This window comes from Macaca nemestrina, chromosome 2, assembly GCF_043159975.1.
Source record: "Macaca nemestrina isolate mMacNem1 chromosome 2, mMacNem.hap1, whole genome shotgun sequence".
NCBI lineage: Eukaryota > Metazoa > Chordata > Mammalia > Primates > Cercopithecidae > Macaca > Macaca nemestrina.
Genome location: NC_092126.1, coordinates 44,805,810 through 44,817,304, shown reverse-complemented (window position 1 = coordinate 44,817,304; position 11,495 = coordinate 44,805,810). Strand labels below are relative to the sequence as shown.

The 11,495-nt window shown below is 39.6% G+C and overlaps 2 pseudogenes; both read right to left on the bottom strand.

The window, feature by feature from the left end:
- Positions 1-1,403: 1,403 nt before the first annotated feature.
- LOC105469992 (bone morphogenetic protein receptor type-1A pseudogene) lies at positions 1,404-10,746 on the bottom strand (annotated as a pseudogene).
- Positions 3,788-5,693, bottom strand: LOC105470161 (RWD domain-containing protein 1-like; annotated as a pseudogene).
- Positions 10,747-11,495: the final 749 nt, after the last annotated feature.

Here is an 11,495-nt window from a genome sequence, read left to right as displayed (position 1 = left end):
TGATCAATCGTTGAAATTAGGTTTGATTGTCCCGGTCTGGTCCCACGTGGAGCAGAAGTGGCTCAGACCAACAATTAGAAGTTGATGTTAAAACCAAGATACACATTTGAACATTTCCCTCCCTCTCTGAGAGAGGAGAAGCTCTCAGGCTATGTGTGTCTGGATCTTATTGACACATTTAATTTCATCTGTTCCATAGGTATTGGTTATTATCTTAAAGCACTGGGAAAGCATTATTCTGTTAGGAGCTGTACTTCTGTAGAAATTTGACAGGTAACAGGTTCAAAGTTTAAAAAGGAATAATATAGAATAAAAATAACAGCAATATAAGAACCCCTGTTTGCATAATGGTTTTGAGCCATAAAGCTAGGCATGGAGGCAGTCAACTAAACAAATGACCATGGGGGACTGAATGAGATGTGTTATAGCCAAGTGGTTTGTTCCCTAATTTTATGCAATTGAGTCTCAATTTTCACAGAGAAATTTATCCAGGTACAGCATGTACTCTTAGTGCTGACACAGACACCTTTTGATTCAACCAACAGATAATCAAAAGCTATTTTTTATCTGTGACTACTCTGGAAAGACAGTCTAATGAGTGCAGCTGAATAGAAATGGGCTTTACAGAGGAGACTGCAAAGGTACCCAAGGTGATGGATAAATTTTTAATCACATCTTCACTGGTGTTTTTACCAAGCCAAGGCAAAAGGAGTTTACCAATTGTGAAAATCAGACAAAAGCATCATTCTGCCAAATGAAAAAGCTCAACATACATAAGGGAAAATTAAGAAAGGTGAGAGTCTCCTCCAAAGTCTTGTTCTGGTGTCTTGGAGAGAGCTGTCCATAGCTTGAAGTCATCAACTTCTTGTCCTGATTTGCAGTTTGCATGTCTCTGATGATGACATCAGGCATTCTAGTGAACTGTCTGTGAGGCTAAACATTAGAAATGAGACTTGTTCCTTGAAATTTACATCAAAGTTGTCCAGCCTCAGGTTTATGGTAGGCATTCTGGGGCAAAGCAGTTCTTGTTTTGTTTTCTTTTCTTTTCTTTTTGAGCAGCAGTGGCATGATCGTAGCTCACTGCAGCCTAGAACTCCTGGGCTCAGGCAATTCTCCCTCCTCAACTTCCCTAGTAGCTGGGAATACCATGACCAACTAATTAAAAAAAAATTTTTTTTTATAGAGGGAAGTCTTGCTATATTGCCCTGGACACTTCAAACTCCAGGCCTCAAGCAATCCTCCCACCTCAGCTTCCAGAGTCACTGGGATTACAGGTGTGAGTCACTGTGCCTGACAGGAGTTCTTGTTCTTAGTTGAAGAGTAGTAGTCAGATACTGGAGGAAACTAGAAGAATTAAGGATCCAGTCTGCTCTACAGGTAGATAACAAAATCCCAAATCAATGAACAGGGTTATAATCTAATAACTGATGTATTATACTTTTCTTCAGAAACAATTTTTCTCTCTACAGTTACCCCCATTTTGACCAAAGATAATCAGAGTAAGATTAATTTGCTTGCAGAATAAGCTTAGCCTCATTAAACTTGGCCTGATTATATACATAAGTGCAGCAAGAATAGTGACTGACCACATTGGCTCTTTTTAAGTTTGTTTTGCTGGAACTTTTGATAAGGAATCATGGATCAGGTTTTTAAATCCCTCTTGAGGCTAAGAAGACAAACTATTCTTTATAATTGTATCTTGTTATAAAGAAAGCAGATTCTTGGCTGGGCATGGTGGTTCACACCTGTAATATAAGCATTTTGGGAGGCCAAGCTAGGTGTATCATGAGGTCAGGAGTTCAAGACCAGCCTGGCCAATATGATGAAACCCCATCTCTACTAAAAATACAAAAATTATCCAGGCACAGTGGTGCATACCTGTAATCCCAGCTACTTGAGAGGCTGTGGCAGGAGAATTGTTTGAACCCGGTCGGTGGAGGTTGCAGTGAGCCAAGATCACACCACTGTACTCTAGCCTGGGAGACAGAGTGAGACACCGTCTCAAAAAAAAAAAAAAAGAAGAAGAAGAAATTATTTTAAACTCTAGCTGCCTGTTAATGTCCTTAAAGAAGAATTAAAGTGAAACAGTAACTCTCCATGGATGACAAAGATTTTAAATGGCCATGCTTAAAAATCTGATGACAGTTAATTATAATGAGACATTAACAAGGAAATTTGATTATTTCTGTGGCATATAACATTTTAACATAATAACTAAAATTATAGTTGATAACGTATTAGACTTTTAGGAATGTCATGCCATTTCTGGAGGACTCATATTAATAACATTTATAGATATAACTTAAAGAAGCTTTAGTGTTACTTATAATTTGACAATGCTTTCTATATAACTTATCAAATAAGCCTAATTAATTTAATACTGCTCTTTTTTTTTTTTTTTTTTTTTTTTTTTTTTTTTTTTTTTGAGACAGAGTCTCGTTCTGTTGCCTAGGCTGGAGTGCAGTGGTGCAATCTCAGCTCACTGCAACCTCCACCTCCCGGGTTCATGCCATTCTCCTGCCTCAGCCTCCCAACTAGCTGGGACCACAGGTGCCCACCACCATGCCCCGCTAATTTTTTGTATTTTTAGTAGAGACGGTTTCACCGTGTCAGCCAGGATGGTCTCGATCTCCTGACCTCGTGATCTGCCCACCTCGGCCTCCCAAAGTGCTGAGATTACAGGTGTGAGCCACCACACCCGGCCAGTATTGCTCTTTTTAAAGGTAAGAAACATGTCCTTTGAGCTTTCCAGGGGCCCTACTGGAAAATCCCAAAGTTATTTCAAGGTCAAAAAGGACTTAATTTGGAATTTCATTTTGGAAAGTTTGTCAAAAATGTCAAAAAACTTAAAGCTTTACATCAAATATGATCTTGGTCATCTATTTAGTATAAATGACAATAAAATATTATGAAGGCAAATACAAAAGGTTACACAGTTGTGAACAAAAAAAGTAGCTCTTTGATATTGAGAAGACTTAGTTTTTAAAAGTAATCAAAGACCTAGTAAAGAAAGCATAAAGCATAGAGAATTATTTTGATAATACACCAAATCTTCATTTCACAGGCCAATTACCTAAAAGATAAAGAAAAAACCTTCACTATTTTCTATTACAAGCAGATCAATCCTCTAAGAACATCTTGTAGTTTTCACATAGGAGATAAAATTCTAGTTTTATATCAGCATACCTTTGATATGAATGCTCAGTTTTTAGAAAAACTTACACATAATGTATGTTTAATATTACTTAGCTTGATCACACAAAATCTCCTTTTACAAGATGGATATTTCACAAAATTTTCACAAAATATTTTACAACTCTTTAATCTAGTTATATATATGTATGCATATTATGTATGTATATGTTTATGTGTATGCATATGTATGTATGTATATGTTTTTATATATGTGTGTGTATGTGTACATATGGGATATATATATGGGTTTTTTTTTTTCCAATTTTGGAACAATAACAATCCAGTCATTTTACTTTGGAACGAAAAATACTATTTTTTTTTATCACTCTAACAACACAAGATTCTCTCTAATTTTTTCTCCCAACTTTTCATATTGTAGTTTTAGCTGTGTCACTCTTTTCTTTATTTATTTTGGTTTTTCTATTTGAAATTTTAAGGTCAGTTTATTAAGTTCAATGATGAAAGCTATCAGAAAAACATTCTACTGAAACTTATTTTTTCTTAGAAAAAAAAGAAAGGAAAATCAAAACCCTCTAAGCATAGCCACAGGTGCTGTTTTCAGTCGAGCCTCTCTGCAGGTGGAGATGTTCCATTAGTCAGTGAAGTCACTCTCTGGGTCTGCAAGACTGGAGTCTGGGTCATCCTCCTCATCGTCCAGCTCCAAGTCATCCATTTCCTGGAACAAAGACTCATCTGGCCAGGGGCGGAAGCTCATACCTGTAATCCCAGCACTTTGGGAGGCTGAGGCTGGTGAATCATCTGAGGTCAGGTGTTTGAGACTAGCCTGGCCAACATGGCAAAAAAAAATTAGCTAGGCGTGGTGGCCTGCGCCTGTAATCCCAGCCACTTGGGAGGCTGAGGCAGAAGAATCGCTTGAACCTAGGAGGCAGAGGTTGCAGTGAGCCAAGATCGTGCCACTACACTCCAGCCTGGGTAACAGAGCAAGACTCTGTCTCAAAAAAAAAAAAAAAAAAAAAAAAAAAGCCAGGTGCAGTGGCTCATGCCTGTAATCCCAGCACTTTGGGAGGCCGAGGTGGGCAGATCATCTGAGGTCAGGAGTTCGAGACCAGCCTGATCAACATGGTGAAACCCCATTTCTACTAAAACTACAAAATTAGCCAGGCGTGGTGGCGCATGCCTGTAATCCCAGCTACTCAGGAGGCTGTGGCAGGAGAATTGCTTGAACCTGGGAGGCAGAGGTTGCAGTGAGCCGAGATTGCACCATTGCACTCCAGCCTGGGCTACAGAGCGAAACTTCATCTCAAAAAAAAAAAGAAAGAAAAAAAAACAAAAAAACAACTCATTTATAATACCTCCACATTGTTTCCAGCATCCTCCAAGAACTGGATATCAGATGTATCAAGATTATGATCTGTTTCAAAAACTTGTTTCCCACTTAGTTTATTTTTCTTGCTGGTTCTTCTTTCAATCATTTCTTTTTAATTTTCAAGAGTTTCTCATCAAGCTTGCTCTTCCAGTTTAAGAAATTCTTGGCCTAGCATGGTGGCTCACGCCTGTAATCCCAGCACTTTGGGAGGCCGAGGCGGGTGGATCACCTGAGGTCAGGAGTTTGAGACCAGCCTGGCCAACATGGCAAAACCCCTCTCTACTAAGATCGAAAAAATTAGTTGGGCATGGTGGTGCAAGCCTGTAGTCCCAGGCTGAGGACTGGAGGCTGAGGCGGGAAAATGGCTTGAACCCTGGAGGCAGAGGTTGCAGTGAGCTGAAATCATGCCATTGCACTCCAGCCTGGGTGACAGAGCAAGACTCTATCTCAAAAAAAAAAAAAAGAAAAGAAAAGAAAGAAAGAAAGAAAATTCTCAACTGTAACAGGAGTACCGTGGAATAATTGCTTTTCAGTTTCTTCTTCTTTTTCTTTTTGTTTCTTTTCTTCCTCTCTTCTAGTTTTTATCTGATCTACTATTTCATTTAATTTTTCTTGTACAGCTGTCACTAGATAAAGATCACCACCATACCGAGATTTCCTTCAGCTGTAATGCTAGTAATTTAAATATCTGAGACATCATTATCTTCTAGATTTTCCTGGGAGAATATTTCATAAAAGGAAGCTCTGTCTGGCTATTTTCCATGGTATGTAAACTTGAGGGTTTCATCATTTTCTCCAGCCTCAGATGTCACAGTATGGTGAAGCTGGGTGGATTTTCTGACACTACTTAGCAGGACTCTGTCAAGTGAAGCACTACTGAAGGAGAATGTGGTATGAGGAAAGTCCATGTATATTTTGGAAGACTAGTTGTTAGGAGGGTTGGATCAATGTGCAATCAAGCCAGTTAATGAAACCCTCAAACCTCTCTTCACTTATCCCCTTATACCCTGTTACACCCTCACAGCACAGATGTACTGCTAAGTGAGAGATAACATGAACAGGACTGGAGCTATACAGGGATAACTGAGAGACATCTGCCTGTGAAGGAGTCAGGGTAGATGGACTCCAGAACCTCCAGCTCATTGAGCTGCTCCTCGCCATCATCTGTCATCACGGCCCTTGCTACTGCCTGTGATCACCCAGATACCTAGGGCGGTGTGCAGCAGCTGGGACCGGCTGGTGCAGAGTCCCTGGCTGGAAGGCCCAGGGCCTCTTGTTTATTTTGAAATAACCCCCAAACCAGACAAAATTATTCTTTTTTAAACAAAAAGCATGTCTTTTTTAAACAAAAAACATATCCTCATATCTTTCTTATAATTCTCATATCTTTCTTAAAATTTTTCTCATCAAAACCCATCTTAATTTTTTGGTACACTTTGTATACTGAATTACATCTATTAATTCCAATTTTAAAATCTTAGTAACCTTAATTTCTAGTGAAAACCTAAGAAGTAAGCAATTTTAACTGTTTTATATCAGCATTTTATACATTAACATTATTGTATAATTTTTTAAAATTATATCATTGTGGTTTTATTTTTACTTTTTCATTGGCACATGTAATTTTACATATTTATGGAGTACAATTTGATATTTCAATACATATATGTTGTATAATAATCAAATTAAGGTAGTTAGCATATCCATCACCCATACATATATCATTTCTTTTTGTTTTGTTTTGTTTTGTTTTGTTTTGTTTATTTTTTGTAAAGCCAGGGTCTCATTTTCTCACCCAGGCTGGAGTGCAGTGACATGATTATAGCTTACTACAACTTCAAATTCCTGGGTTTAAGGGATCCTCCCGCCTCAACCTCCAAAGTGGTTGAGACTACAGACACGCACCACAGAGCCTAACTAATTCCTTTATTGTTTGTAGAGGTGGAGGTCTCGCCATCTTTCCCAGGCTGGTCTTGAACTCCTGGGCTCACATGATCCTCCCACTTCAGCCTGCCAAAGTGCTGGGATTACCGATGTGAGCCACCCACCTCACCAGGCCTGTCATTTCTTTGTGATGGGAACATTTAAAAGTGTCTCTTATAGCTATATTGTAACATACAATGCCTTACTCTTAACCATAGTCACTCTATTGTACAATAGAACACCAGAATTTATTCTGCCTATCTAATTGTAACCTTGTACCTATTGGCCAATCTCTTTTTATCCTCCCCTTCTCAGTCTTGGTAACCACTGTTCTACTCTCTGCTTCTATGATACCAACTTTTTTTTTTTTTTCATATTCCATCTATGAGTCAGATCATGAAGTATTTGTCTTTCTGTGTCTGGCTTATTTTACTTAATACACTGTCCTCCCAGTTCATCCATGTTGTCATAAGTGACAGTATTTCATTCTTTTTATTTTTATTTCTTTTTTTTTTTTTTTTTTTTTTTTTTTTTTTTTTTTTTTGAGACGGAGTCTCGCTCTGTCGCCCAGCCCAGGCTGGAGTGCAGTGGCGCAATCTCGGCTCACTGCAAACTCCGCCTCCCGGGTTCACGCCATTCTCCTGCCTCAGCCTCCCGAGTAGCTGGGACTACAGGCGCCCACAACCGCGCCCGGCTAATTTTTTGTATTTTTAGTATAGACGGGGTTTCACCGTGGTCTCGATCTCCTGACCTTGTGATCCGCCCGCCTCGGCCTCCCAAAGTGCTGGGATTACAGGCGTGAGCCACCGCGCCCAGCCCTATTTTTATTTCAATAGTTTTGGGGGAACAGATGGTGTTTGGTTACATGGAAAAGTTCTTTAGTGGTGATTTCTGAGATTTTGGTGCACCTGTCACCTGAGCAGTGTACACTGTACCCAATGTGTAGTCTTTTTTTTATGTACCATTTTATTGAAGAACAGTTATACAGTATAACTACAGATACTGACTAGATACTAAATATTTCTGCCTGATTTTTCATTGTCTTCACACGTTAGGGATCAGAAGTCAAAAACCAAAAATCTCAAATGATTTAGATGTCCAAAACATATTTAACAGTTGATAAATTTATAACACCTCTGACATATAAATTTCTAATTAGAGAATCCTTTCTTTTAAAAAAATTGAGATGCTATTACCCTAATGAAGTTTTTGCCTGAAGTTAACAAAGTCCTGGATTTGATATATTACTTTGAATGCATTAATTCTGAAAATTCATATTTAGTTCTACTTTACAACATTTCTTCCCTTAAGGATGGGATGTGAGATACACATGAGCTGGTTTCTACAGTATTAATGTACGTACATATATAAAGTATGTAAAGGAGTAGGTGATTTGCAGATAAAACACATTACACACAAAATATAAACAACTTCCCTTTTAAAAGTTACTGAGAATAAAGAATACAGAACATGGTTGTAGGCACTTACATTGCTATCAAATGCAGGAATCCACTTCCATAAGCAGTGCTTTCTTTGTAAGCATGGTTCACGGCACTGGAAGCTTCAACTTTGGAGAGGATGCTTTCCATGAGAAAAATAATAACTACAAAAAAAAAAAAAAAACCAGGTGGTAGAAGGAAAACAGTCTAAATTTACAGATCTTTTAAGCTTTTTTTGGCCTTTGTATCAGCTTTCATGTTAAAAAACATAGCTGGTGGGGAAGCTGTCTCACTTGCAAGGTAAATGGCTTGTATGAGATTAGCGAATCTTGGTCAGATACTGCGTTTTTAAAGCACAAAACCACCGATATCAACTCTCTCACTGATTACATGACAATAAAAGATCTGATATTCTGTATTCCCATGTAGCATTTTAATTGAAGTCTGGAAATGTGGTTAAAAGTCTGGCTTATTTTTTGAGACAGGGTCTTGCCTCACCCAAGCTGGAGTGCAGTGGCCCTTTGAGGTTTACTATAGCCTCAAACTCCTGGGCTCAAGTGATCCTCAGCCTCCCAATGGTCTTTGTAGACAGCCTGATGGAGTCCCATGGCACAAGAAGATTAAAACAACGTCTCCAATTTTAATAAATTTCTGCAATCCAAAAAAAAAAACCCACCAATATTTTCCTGTGCATGCATATAAATTATTTTCTTCTAATTCAAATGGCAGCAGAAGAATCCTGGCGTGCATGTGCACGCGCACACACACACACACACACATCACATCATTAAGGAAGGCAGGACAAACTATCATAAACTAAGCAATATCCCAAACACATCATCATCTATAGGCTGTTTTACAAACGTAGAATACATACGAACTGAATGTCTCAGGTAGAAGGCAAAGTCTATTTCTCCATCTCTGCTGCACTCATTTATCTTCTTAAGGCTGTCACAGAAAGCACTGTTTTATGAACCGGCAATTCAGTACCCAGAGCTTGACTGGAGACATTAATCAGGATTGAAGTCTTGATGCAATTCATAAAAACTCATTTAAAAAAAGGCCTAAAAAACCACATTTAAAATAAAGCTGTCCATATATAAAGAATGAAGTATTTACAAGTTCCCAGCTTGTATTCTATTAAGAGTACCGAAAGGTTTAATTAGCAGCCTGTGAACATGCAGTGAAGAAACAGTCTGAGAACCAAGTCAACATCTTTATTCCACTCTAATTCCACGCATTCCATGGGTAAAAACAGTTCTTGAGGTCTAGAGTTTCTCCTCCAATGGTTTCACCGTTAGATTTTTTCATCTTGGGATTCAACCGTCTTGGCAAGCATCTTCTTGATTCTCAATACCGTGAGTCTGGAGGCTGAATTGTGGGCCCAGCATTCTGACATTAGCTTCAAAACTGCTCAGACATTCATCACTGTTCCACCAATTAGACACAATTAGCCACAAACGTTTGACACACACAACCTCACACATATCTTCGTATGACGGATCACTCGGTACCATGTTGTAACATGGCAATTGGTATTCTTCCACAATCTTCCTGTGATACAACGACGAGCCATCTCCCAAATGATCAGGCCGAAGCTGTAGATGTCAGCCATGAAGTAGGGCTGGAAGTGGTTTTTGTTCAGGCTTTCGTCCAGCACTTCTGGAGCCATGTAGTGTTTGGTGCCCACCCTGACATTCAAGAGCACGTCAACTTCATTTGTGTCACTGTTGAATTTAACAGCAAGGCCCAGGTCAGCAATACAGCAACTCCCATTTTTCTTGATGAGGATGTTTTAGCTCTTTAGGTCTCAATGAACAATTGCGGGCTTTCCTTGGGTGCCATAAATTTCTGTGTGCAGGTGGCACAGACCACAGGCAGCTGACTAAGCCAATTTGAGCAGGGCTCTGATGTCCAGTGTAGCACATTTCAGGAAGTCATAGAGAGATCCATTTTCACAGAGCTGAGTCCAGGCACCTGTACCTTTAATGCCTGCCGCTGTGAAACCAAGTATGTTTTCATGGCCCATTAGCACAGTTTTGTAGATTTCTGTTTCTGGAAACCAGCTGGCTTCTTCAGTGGTAAAGAATACTTTGACTGCCACTTTTTCACCACGCCATTTACCCATATCGGCCTTTACCAACTTGCCGGACCATCTGAATCTGGCAATAGTTCACTGAACCAATAAAGGTAGTCCAGGCCCATACCAGAACTTTGTGACCGGTGTGTAAGGTCTTTTAGTGATTCTCCAACTGGAATAAATGCTTTATCCTGTTCCAAATCACGATTGTAATGACGTCTGCTTGAGATGCTCTTGCAATAATGTTTGTTACAAAAGCCAAGAGCAGCTGGACAAGATGATCATAGCAATTATGCAGACAACCATAGAAATGAGCAAAACCAGCCATCGAACGCTGCCATCAAAAAATGGACCTATGACAACAGGGGGCAGTGTGGGTTGCAAATACTGGTTACATAAACTGGTCCAACAACATTCTATTGTCTGGCTTAGCTGGGCTTTTGGGGAATCTTTGCACTGAAAATCAGATCCTTCATATTTCAAACACCCTGAAGCTAATGTGATTTCTCCCTGGTCATCTTATTCTATGACGGCAAAGCAATGTCCATTAGTTATGCATGTGTTATTAATAGCATCATCCGGGCAGTGCCCTGAGCAATAGCACTTTCAAAAAGGCAAGGTATCCTCTGGTGCTAAGGTTACTCCATTTTCTGACTTTTCTGGTGGGAGTCTGATTTCATCCCAGTGCCATGGAGCATACTGTCTAGATTCTGTCCTTGGACACGAGAAATGATGAACAGATAGGCTCCCAGTATTCTGATGTAAATATATAGCTGAGCCATTGTTCATTTGTAATGCTTCCTGTCTACTGTCACCTTTAATGACTGGTCTTGCTACTTCACTAATTTAAATGACTATCCTTCAGTGAGATTTTCTTTTAAAAGATCGCAAGCACTTGACAGTGACTCCCACTCCCACTGCTTTCTCGCGACTTCTCCAAGATGTGGCTAGATAAAACTGTACTTCCAATTTTCTCCAAACAGCTTTGACATATGCTTCCATTTCATGAATTCCAAGACAGTATTAAACTGGTGCATATTTTCATAAGTCCGGACTCCAGCCCTCCGCGCGGAGCGGGTGGGCGTGGCGAGCCGTGAGGGTGAAGTGGGGCCGACTCCGCCCTCGGCGTGCAGCGGCCCAGCCTGATCGCCCCTCCATCTGGCAGTGCGACATTCACCTTGCGCGGACAGATGCCCAGTGTGTAGTCTTTTATCCCTCACTCCCCTCCCAATCTTCCTCCAGAGTCCCCGAAGTCCATTATATTATTCTTATGCCTTTGTGTCCCCACAGCTTAGCTCCTGCTTATAAAGTGAAAACATACGATGCTTGGTTTTCCATTCCTGAGTTACTTCACTTAGAATAAAGGTCTCCAACTCCATCCAAGTTGCTGAGAATGCCACTATTTCATTCCTCTTTATGGCTGAGTATTCCATAGTATTTTGTTCATTATTTATTTGTATAAGTAAATATTATGTATTTATATATACATATATTTCTATATATTTAATATATCACATTTTCTTTATCCCCT